General features: G+C 36.8%; 1 pseudogene; it reads left to right on the forward strand.

The window, feature by feature from the left end:
• Nucleotides 1-5,145: 5,145 nt before the first annotated feature.
• Nucleotides 5,146-11,846, forward strand: LOC145813177 (phosphoglucan phosphatase LSF2, chloroplastic pseudogene; annotated as a pseudogene).
• Nucleotides 11,847-12,186: the final 340 nt, after the last annotated feature.

Raw genomic sequence — 12,186 nt, forward strand, 5'->3', positions numbered from 1 at the left:
AGATTCACTACCCCAAATGTATATATGTTCTTATACTAAAGCACAATATTTTCTTTTTCATTTCTCTTTATTCATCAGTGTGTTTACTTTTAAGGGACTAATTGACCCTTAGAAATCACCAAGGAAAGTGTCATTATGACTTATTATCAAGTTTGGATTTCAAGTCATTATCACTCAAGTTTGGGTTTTTCTAAGTCATTATCACTCTTTTGAGTTTGACTAGTCCTTGTTGCACATCTTGAGTTTGAGTTGGAATCCCTTATCGCTTGTAAATAAGTTTGACTCTTCCTTTGTAATTTTCCCCGAAGAAAATTTTCTCGGGCTAAGTTGATGCTTGTTTCTCTTTATTGCATTTTGGACTTAGTGGACGTAAATATCACTTTTGCACAAACAGGAGAAAAGATAAAGAAATGGACAGGTAATAAAAAAAGGCTAATAAAATTGGTTAAAATTGGATTACAACCGACATAAAGAACCAATCTGATTAATTGAATTCTGTCAGACGTTATACCGAGTTTAATGAGTCAGGGCTTATTGTAATAAATTAGACAGCCTCTTTCATTTATTATTCATTCGGTTTTGTAATAATTATTTATTCGGACATTTGGACATTCGGACCCTCCTTCGCGAGGACAAATATGTAATAAGTTGTATGTCTTCCAACTCTCATTCTTTCTCCCTTTTATTTCACTGCTTATGATGGTTAGGTTAGGGACATCATATTTTCAAATTAGCATTTCCATGACTTGCATCCATTCGTTTTGTATGTATAAAAGTTCGGTTCATCATATTATTCAAATGTCAAATTAAAACTCTTTACTTGAATACATACTCTATCACATGCCTTGAATTGACTCGCATGCCATGCTAGTAGCCGAGCTTATTACTTGCACGTTGTATGTGTTGCAGTAGCCATATCGCATTAATTAGGATCATGCATTTTTTTCTAACTATTTACTTTCTTTTGACTCACCTTCGGACATAAGGTAAGTTTTTATGCTTTAGCATATTGCATAAGTGTGATTGCTGTCATATCAAACATACTACCATGAGGCTAAATGCTTACTTGATATACCTGTTTTAATGCCTGTGGATGAAGGCTAATCACTTGAATTGGGATACTTTGATTCATGTATATATGAGATCACCATTTTCAGTGATACATATTCAAAACATTTTTTTTAAAACAAACATGGAATCAAACGTTCCAACTTTTCGTGTAATTAGTGTATACTTGTATGTTATATATAGAACAAGAGCATATATTGTACATAAAAATCACATCATGATTAGTAGAGGCCGATCTTTGATCGGGTGAGTGGAGTGTTCAATTATTGACCTTCCCCTCTCATACGTAAATTCCCGAGCCAAGACACTTTGGTAACGACGGACTAATGGCCTTTGGTACGAGTCATGGGTTTCCTAAATTTTTCAAAATAAATATTTAGGTGGCGACTCTGATATCTGGCAAAGCAGTCCATTTTTTGACATGTGATTCAAACATCAATTTTCCAAAAAGAAATTGCCAGATTTGGACTCTTTTTGTGTTTTCACTGTTTCACATTGCACTTGTGAAATCAGAATCAGAACCAACACACAAGTGGAGTTCGAACTGTAAGGGCTATTTCATTCTTCCGAAAGGGAGCACGAAAAGCCAAACCGAGCCATGCCTCGGCCCTAGAATGTAGCAAATCTCAAGAAATACTATCAATAGAATTACACCCCAACTTCTCTATCAAGATGTAAAGTCATTTATATTTTGACTAATGCAAATGCCTCCCCAATTCTCTCAAATTTATCAAATTTTTGTAATTAGCTTTGGTATTTACCAAACGAAAATAACTTTCATGTTTATCAAACGGAATTAGATTTGATGTTTATCAAACGGAATTAGTTTTGATACTTACCAAACGGAAATAGCTTTGATGTTTATCAAACATAATTAGCTTTGATGTGTATCAAACGAACTCAGCTTTGGTCTTAACCCAAATGGACTTAGTTTCAGAACGACTAAACGGAATTAAATTTTAGTTAGTGCTTAAACATGCCAAGTGGAATTGCTTGGTGGAAACCGTACTAACATATTTTAAGTAAACATCTTTGAGTCCACAAAATTTCTTAAGTATCGTCACATCAACACTTCAGTATTGCTGCGTACAACCAGAGTTGGAACAAACTTGGCTAAACTCTATCAGGAGCAAACTTCCAGCACTAGTCTTACTCAACTCCAGGTGGGGGCAAACAATTGTTTTATTTTTCAAACCAACTTGGACTTGAGTAAGACACCTCTTCATACCTTTATCCCATTCAAACACACTTATGCTATCAAAGTTGCAATAGACTTAAGCAACTCTGCCTAAAGAACACAATCTTCAGTACTGATCTTACTTAGCTCCAGGTAGGGGCAAATAATTGTTTTTCAGAACCAACCTGGACCTAAATAAGATCCTTTTCTTTTCATTACAAAACCAAGCACAGCCATGCAACATATTCGTTAACCAGGCTGAGCATCTGTTCGGCCCTGAGGTCCCAACAGTGTTCGGGCGGGGGCAAACAGTACAGATAGCATTCAGACATAGAAGTAAGAAAACATCAGATTGCAAAATCGAAAGGAAAATTCCATCATCCAACAAAGGCACAACTGGCCTAACAAACTGCAACAACAACAAAAAAAAAAAAAAAAAAGAGAGGAAAATTGTCTTGGCAAATATAAGGAGACAACTTGTCAAGAAGACCGAGCCGCAGTACATCAGAAACTTGAAAACAAAAGAAAGTCAGAAAAAACAGAAACTTCGAATCATTCCAAAGATGACTTTAGCTTTCACCAACAGAAGGAACCTTAGGAGCAGCGTCCACAATCTTGTCCAGCTCGTCTTGGGGAGGAAAAGTAGAGGTAGCTCCAACTTCTTGAGAAATAGAAGCTTCCTTAACCACATCTCCTACGGCTCCAGTCTCCAGGGTTCCACCCCCTTCAACATTCACCGTCTCAATGGCAACGTCACTCTCCTAAGTCTTGTTCGCAGAATCAATTTCCGAGGAAACCTCAGCCTCAAGAACTGCAGGGGTAGAGGCAATCTTTGAACCCAAGGACCTTGAGGGAACAAGGACATCCTGAAATAAGGAAGACCCTTCAGGAATCTGAGCAGCGGCTAGAGCACTTGACCAACCATTCAGAAAGAGCTTGTCCCGCAGCACCAGCACCTCCTCTTTATAGGCAGCCCCAACCTCATCCCAACATTGTTGCCAATACTTGGCCTCCAATGCAGATCATTCAGCGGCCATCACCGTGATAACAGCCTCCAGCTCTGCCACTTTTCCTTCAAGTTGAGCCTGTACCCCAATGGCAGCCTCCTTTGACTTTTCAGTTGAGGCAACAACCTTGTTCAGACTGAATGCCTCCCTCTTGGCAGTTCTGCGTTTCTCTTTCTCGGCCTCCAGGCTCACTGTCAGTCTCTCAGCATTCATAGTGGCCTCCAGTACGGTCTTCAGTACTGCCTTCTCCAGTTCCTCCGTTCTTGTGATGGACAGATGCATCCTCTGAATACACTATGACGGATTGCAAAGTATTAAAGGAAAGAAAGCAGTAGCATAGCACCAAAAACAAACAAACAAAACATGAATGCACTTACAGCAGTCATCATCTGAAGGGTCCCCTTTAGAACTGGAATATCACAGGGCCTGTTATGATTAGCGGTGTCCACCGGCATCAATAGAGTCTTGGTCAGGTCAAAAGCAAAATCTTTGGAAGCAACAACTGAATCAAAAGTAGAAATGGGCCTGCCTTGATACAACATTGGTGGCTCCCACTTCTCAAATGCCTCGTCCTCAATAGGATCTTCAGAAGCTTCTCCAACTACCGCCTTACCAGTCTCCCTCATCCTCTTCATCGCTCTTGCAGTAACCGAAGTAGAGGGTTCGGCAGTAGTAGCATGAGTTCTAGAAGCTCCTACCTCCAATTTCACATCCATAAGGCTCTTTGCCTCGGCCTTTACCAAAGGAGACTCTAAAGCATCAGAGGAGCCAAAAGCCTCACCTCCAAATCCACTAGCACTCTTCTTTTTGACGTAGACCCACCCTCTGAGAAACTAGGGGCAAGAGAGGGCGTCCTCTCAGACGGTGCACCCTGGCTTCGGCGGCGATTTGTAACCAGAGGGGTGAGGGATGTATCAGTCTCAGTGTCAGAATCTAGAAGGGATGCAACAAGCCTCACCTTCTTCGGAATGGTGGAGCGGTAAGTTGCTTGGTAATCCAACAGCTCGGGCGCATACCTCTTCTTGTACCTCAAAACGGCTTTGATGGCCTCAATGTTCTCCCAGTTCGGCCTGCGCTGAAAATGGGAAGCCTCTGCAAAAAAGAAGTCCCACATTAAAGCAATATTCAAAACAAGGCAAGAAATACAAAAGACACTAGAGGGAAGGACTCGAACCTGGGTAGCCATCCTTTTGGGGCATCCGTTTGGACTGAAACTCAGTCCTAGCAAGGAACTCCCAATTACCACCGACTTGTAGAAAATCATCATTATGTTTGTCTGAATCAGGCAAACCAGTCACCAGGTGACAATCAATTGAACGAACACGCAGGTAGTATGTGCTGTGATCCTTGTTATGGGAAAAAGTGTAGCAGCCTAAAATGTCCTAGATGTCAAGATTCAAACCCAACCGCTTATTAAGAGCAGACACATCGCAGATGACATGGAACAGGTTAACAGACACCTGCATTGGGGTAAGTTGAACTTGGTGCAAAAATCGACGTACCAAAGGGTCGAGGGGAAACCGAACCCCTCCCTCAACGATGGCCGGAATCGGAAAGGCGATAGTACTCCCAGTGCCCATGCGCTTGGCATCGACCTTTTCCAGCGAAAGGGTCACATCATCAGGGATTTTATAGTCATGGCGAAACATGGCCATGGCCTCAGGGGTATCAACTAATGAGCGAAACTTCCCCATTAAACAAACCTAATGGGACAAGGGTAGAACTCAGATAATAAGATGCCCAAGACAATGGTACAAGGGCCAAACGAGATGAACAAAACAGAAAAAGATAGGGAAAGAAGAATCACAGTAGAACTTACAGAGATTAGAGCAGCATTGGCGAGCAGGCGGCGCTGAAGCAAGAGCGGCAGCAGAACGTCTTGACAGAGCACCAATGAGATTGGGTCAGGGGAACGGAAAGGGTTTTTTGAACTCTCTAGAAGAATGGAAAGCAGATAAAGGGTTTTGGATTGATAGTCCCAGAGCATTTATTGCACCAGCCGGCGTGAAGGTACACGAAGCACGACCATCGGTACGAAATCGACACACTATCTCTGCGCACTTATCCCACGCCGCCACGTGTCACCACAAAAGGACATATGCAAGGGTTGTGTGTCAAGATTGAACCATCACTAAGGCCGAATTGGGGCTGATCCGAAGCGACGTGACGCTTGGAGTACAGAACAATAGCTCCCCTCAAGGGGAACCTTAGCGCGAGTTAGGGGGCAAATGAAGGGGCTAAATAAGAAATGGGTCGGATCCAAGCCTTAGGCCGGTCCAATCTCCTAAGCCCAAATCCAAATGGGTCAGATAAGCATGTGGGCAACCCAACTAAGCCCAACTGCATTACTAACAGTCCACCTAAGTCCCCAAGCACCTGCGCCCAACTTGCAGTGGAAAGGCCAGTCCAGCTGTGATACTAGGCTAGGGCCGAGCTGCAGGACTCATTCTATGGGCTGGACTGATGGGTCGAACCCATCATCAGAACCAAAGTGGGCCGAATCCATACACAAATATCTGAATGGGCCAGCCCATCCCTGTAGTAGTCTCGCAAAGGGCTGAGCTGAGGCACAATGGTATCAAACTGAGGGAACCTTTCAGAGAAACGTAGAAGCTGTGAGTATATGCATACTCAGCTGGTCCCCTACACCTAGAATTACGGAAAATAGTTAAACTAGAAGAATGTGGTTTATTATCAGCATGACCACAATGAGTATATGCACCCCTATGACAACTACCAGATGGTCCACCACCCTGGGCAATGCTAAAAGGAAACTTGGCAGCACCAAAGCTCTATGAAACCATCTTGAGCAACAAGCAAGAGTTCTATAAAACCACACTAACTTCACATTGAAGGTTACTAATCTAAGCTAAACCCCACTTACGAAGACTTAACTCTCTATACTTAGAGGGCACTTCACTTCTTCTCCGATCCACTTTCATCTAGTGTGGTATTCGGTACACACACCACCTATAATTTGTTTAATCAAAACATATGCTTATGTAATCTTAAACTCTTATTTAAGATTAGAAAATTTTAATAATCATTCTCAAATTTCGATTCTCACTGTCCACTCGTTCCAACCTCCCCTCTCTCTTTTTATATATATATATATATATTAATATTTTATTATTGTTATTATTATTATTCTGTTCCGTTCTCCCTCTTTTCTTCTTGTTCTTTTTTGTTTTTTTTTTCATTGCTGTTTCGATTTTCTCTTTAACTCAAATTTATATCTATTTAAAAATTTTTCGTTTGCTTCAATTCTTACTCTTCTTCAATTTCATTTTTTTTTCCCTTTTTCGTTAGTTAGTCAAGAATTGAAAATATTTTCAATAATTGAACAACCAATTTAAGGAAAATGTAACAGAATTATATGTTCTTATCTTTGCTTCACATGTTTTTCAAAATTGAAAATTTTTGAAAAATTGCAACTAATTTTTATCCCACTGACTCTGAAAGAAAGAACCATATTCTCAAACAACATGAGCTTCAAAAGTTGTGAACAATTTTTGAGTTATGCCTAGTATTGGTGAAAACATGATGTGTGATAATTTTTTAGCAAGTGATTTAGTCACATGTCCTTTTCTATTTTGATTTTGATTTTTTTTTTTTTTTTAAATGTGAATCCGGGATTTGAGACATTTTATCTATTAGAACTACAACTCTTTTTGGTTTTTTGGTCAATCAATTAAAAATATATTTATATAAAGGTGAACAATCAATTATGTAAGAAAGTCTAATGTCATATACAAAAAGTGTAATATTGGAAGAATTTGTTTGTAGATGGGTATACAGTAAACAAATAATTATACATTATATACAGTTAAATAAAGTATGAATGGTGTCAATTAGACTCATTAAGTTGTAATCTATACTGAAATATGATCTGATCATAGACACATTTCGGTCATGTTTTAAACACTAAAGTAAGTATGGACTAAAACATATGTCTAGAGACCGATTATCAGCCCATTTTTTTCCCATTTATTCAAATATGAAATTAGAAAATATATGATTAAGGTCCACTCCAAACGTTAGCATCCATCTCATACGTTTGTGTAAAAGAAAACAGGAGTCAAGTGTTTGAATTACTTCTGTCAATAACGTTCATATGTGATTATTATTTGGAAAAACTACAGTAAAAAAAATAAATAAATTTGAGCCTTATAACAAAATAAATTTTTAATTTTTAATTTTATCAATTTAAACTCTAATATTATGATTTATTTTTAATCTAACTATTTAATTTGTTTCAATTTGAATTCAAACTTTTTGACTTTTTGGCAAAAATATATGGTGAAAAGTAGTATGTCTTAGATAATTTTTTTAACTTTTTATGAAAAAACAAGCAAAAAGTAGAGACAAAAGAGAATATTTGATTATTATTATTATTATTATTATTATTATTTAGTTTTTTAGCTTTTTAGTGACTTCTTGACTTTTCTGTCAATTCTGTTAAATAAAAAATTCTGACAATGAGATATTTATTAATTCTAAAATTACAAAGGACAATATATATTTTGAACAAATTTCAAAAAATATATTTTTAATTTATGTATATTTTAAAGAAAAAAGTACCATTTAGTGTACTTTAAAAAAAATAATTACAAACTCATTAAAAATTTATAACTTTATTTATTAGTATTAATAAAATTTATTAGTTATAATTAATTTTTTTAAGATACACTATTGTGCAATTTCTTTTATTTTTAGTATGGATTAATCTTTGATCTCTCATTAAGACTTTGTTTGAGATGTTTGGTTTTGGTTAAAATAGTCAATAAAGGAAAAAAAAAAACTATAGAATAAATTAAAAATATACTCTATTAAATTTGCTTAAAATATATATTGCTTTCTGTGGCTTGAAAATTACAAATACCCCATTTTCATAATTTTTTATTTAACATAATTAATTGAAAAACTAAAATTACTAACTGCTCTTTTATACAAAAATAAAATTACCCGAATTATTATTCGATCTATATTTTTAATATCATTAAAAATTGTTAATTGATTATATGATTTATCGATAAAAAAGGTCATTTGTCATGTAATTCTAAACGTCAAGGACGAGATGTGATTTCCAAAATCGCAAGGGACAACTTGTATTTTAAACAAATTTCAGAAAGTATATTTATAATTTACCAAAAAATATAAAATAATTAATAAGATAAAATGTTACATTTTTTAATTTTAGTTGGGAGAACTACATGTAGATGAGAGTTGAGAAAAAAAATTACAAATACATGAGTATGTAAGTGTGTATTTATAATGGGGTACAAAGGAAATATTGTGAGAGGAAAAGTGTCACTTATATCCTTCTCTATGTTAATAATTTTTTTTCTAACTTTCACCACCCTGTAGTTCCTCATCTTAATTTGGACGTACATTTTATAGGAGGCATGCTCATCCAATGTTTTTGGATAGTTAGGGGCATCACATCACAGACACATGTTATTACGGTGTCGTTTGGTAACACTTACGTTTTCAGTTTTCTATTTATATTTATAAAAATTTAAAAAATTCAAATAAAAATTTGTTTGATAAAATTTTTGATTTATAAATCAATGGTCTCAGTTTATAAATTTAGTCAAAAAAATGAAAATACAAAAAATATGTTTTCGTTTTGAATTTTCAGTTTTTTTTTTTTTTTACTACCCAACACTAGCCACCACCCGCCACTGTTTTCCACCACCGTCTTCCGCCACCACCACCCATCACCCATCCCCTACCACCACCTACCACCACCACTCACCACCCACCACCCACCAACCATCCACTCGCTACCACCATCCATCCTTCGCCGCCGCCACCACCACCACCACCATCACCACCCACCTACCATCCACCCGCCACTACCATCCACCGCCCGCCACCACCACCCGCCACCTACTTGCCACCACTACTCACCACCCACCTGCCACCACCATCCACCACCCGCCACCACCAACCACCTACCACCACCCACCTACCACTACCACCACCCGCCACCACTTGCCACCACCGCCACCACCCACTCGTTACCACCCGCCATCGCCACCGTCACCCACCCATCCACCACCACCCACCATTGTCACCCACCCGCCACCACCCACCACCACCACCCGCCATCCGCCACCCACCCGCCATCACCCACCACCACCACCACCACCCGCCACCACTCGCCATCCGCCACCCACCTGCTACCACCACCCGCCACCATCACCCACCACCCGCCATCCGCCACCGCCACCGCCACCGCCACCGACTCGCTACCACCCACCATCCGCCACCGTCACCCACCCACCACCACCACCACCACCACCACCACCACCACCACCACCACCCTCCCACCACCACCTGCTACCCACCACCCACCGTCACCACTTTCCATTACCGTCTTCCGCAGCCACTTGCCACCACTTGTCATTTCTTACTCTTTTTTATATTTTTAAATTTTTTAAAATATTTTGTCAATTACCAAACGCGTTTGTAGTTTATGTTTTTCTAAAAATAAACAAAAAATAAACAAAAATTAGTTTATAAAATTTTTATAAATATAAACTGAAAACGTAAATGTTATTAAACAGACCCTACATGTTTGTCCACATAGTCTATTTTTGTGTTAGCGGGCAATTTGTACAGATGGAAGGATTTTTTTTTTTTTTTTTTTTTTTTTTTTTTTTTTTTTTTTTGTAGTTAGGACATATATTGCACAAATAACACTCTTTTGCTTTTACATATGTAACTTTGTGAGGGATATTAACATGTTAATGATATTTAATGGGAGGGTAAATTAGACTGACACCTTCTCACATTTAAAAAATTATATTTTTCTCTCATAAGATTTGTAATTTTATTATAAATTATTTTTTAAATTACTGATATCATACTTCAAAATTTTTTAAATAATTATTTTGTCATTTTTTTTCTACCATTTCTTCTTTATATTATTATGACTACATTCTATAATTTTTCATTATTAAATTCTACATAAATATAGTTTTACTGAGTGATGATATATAAATATAAATTTTATATAAAGTTTTCAAACGCAATATATAGTTTAATGGTGACCATTCACTTTAAAACAAAACACTCATAAACATTATTTAAATTTACAACAATATTACTATCACAACATTTTTATGATATTTTTTGTATAACTTTTTATATATGAATAAAATTTTTCATTTTTATTTTCACTCTCATTTTTCTTTCGTTTCTATTTACCCACATTTATTATAGTATTACCAAATATCGTCAGTCACATTTATTACATTTTTATTGTATTTAGTGAATTTAAAAAAAAAATCACAAAATATTATATTTCTTAAGTATATCTAAATTAGATGTATCTAAAAAAAATTTAAAAAAATGTTTAAAATGTTTTAAAAAATAGTAAAAATAAAAAAATACGAAAAAAATAAAAAGTTCAATTTTTTTGTGAGTTAAACTAAAGAAAGCGATTGCTATTTCTCTTAAAATACATGAACAAAATATTAGCATTTTTTCTAGAGTAAATTAAATTTAGCTCTCCTGAGATTTTTAACAACTACAGGGACCTCCTCTGTGGTTTGAATAATTACAATAATTTTCCTTGGTTTACCTGACAATGTTAAGATTCCCCCATTCCGTCTATTTTATACAAACGATGTAATTATCCTATAGAAAATTACCATATTACCCTTGCATTTGCCTTCGAAAAGACGAAAAAGCCCTTTGCTCAAGACTAACATCATTGCCCATGACTAACCAACACAACCATGACCCCTACTCTCTATGCTCCAAGTCAATAAGGACTTGGTCTCTCTCTCTCTCTCTCTCATCCTCTTCCTCTCGCTACACAACCATACATATCAGAGGTGAGAGATTAAGAGTGCAGAGGAGAGAGAATGGACAAAGTGGCATCAGCAGGGGCTTTTTGGTGCTTTTGGGCACTTGACTTAACATCTTATGCATTGGAAGGCAAGAGATTTTGACCCAGATTCCTTGAGAAGTGGATTACCTAAAGCTGTTTCATCTTTGGAATGGGCTATTTCAGAGGGAAAAGGAAAAGTGTATGTGCACTGTACAGTTGGATTGGAGAGAGCTCATGCTGTTGCAATTGCTTACATGTTTTGGTTTTGTGACATAGATGTAAGTTCTCAACTCTTCAATATGCTATCCTAGCTTGATTTATGTTTTCCAATCAATTTGTTGATATGTTTCACTATTTTTTTTCTTTTGCTTCTTCTGGTAATTAGAATGAAGTTTAAACTGATTTGCATTGTAGTGCATGGGTTTTTTTAGTTATTTAGTGATTATTTCACTACTTAATCCCTTGTTTCCTATCTAAAAAAAATAAAAATAAAAATTTCCTTGTTCAAAATTCTTGATAAATATATATGTATATATATATATATTATTTTAGTTAAGATTGTTTTTTTTTTATTGTGACAATTGAACACGGCATATAATAGGCTTACTTTAAAGAGACCTTATGGACCCAAATCCGTGGAGTTACTTATGATTTGGCTAAGAATGATCCTCGGAAAGAGCCCTTTGAGAATCTTCCAGGACATGCTTTTGAAGGCATATCAGATTGGGAAAGGAAATTGATTAAGGACTAGAGACAAACTCCACAGTGCACTTTATGGCACGAGAAGCCTGACCGTGGAGCCACTTTCCCCTCTGATAAAGTATTTTGCTTCTCAACCAAAATATATATATATATATATATGTATATATATTTTTGCTTCATCTCTAGCAGAGGAGAGAGAGTGGGTAATTGGGCACTTAAGGGTGTTATGGGCATTTTAGTGTTTACATTTGATGACATCAGCAGGGTCTGTTAGGTATATAAAAAATTGTCAAATTTTTGGAAAATTTTGATATTGTCAGGTAAAGTAGGGGAGGTTACTGTAATTATTCAAACCACAGGGGAGGTCCCTGTATTTGTCAAAAATCTCA

Source organism: Camellia sinensis, chromosome 15 (assembly GCF_055761805.1).
Source record: "Camellia sinensis isolate YWXY chromosome 15, ASM5576180v1, whole genome shotgun sequence".
In the NCBI taxonomy this organism is placed as follows: Eukaryota; Viridiplantae; Streptophyta; class Magnoliopsida; order Ericales; family Theaceae; genus Camellia; species Camellia sinensis.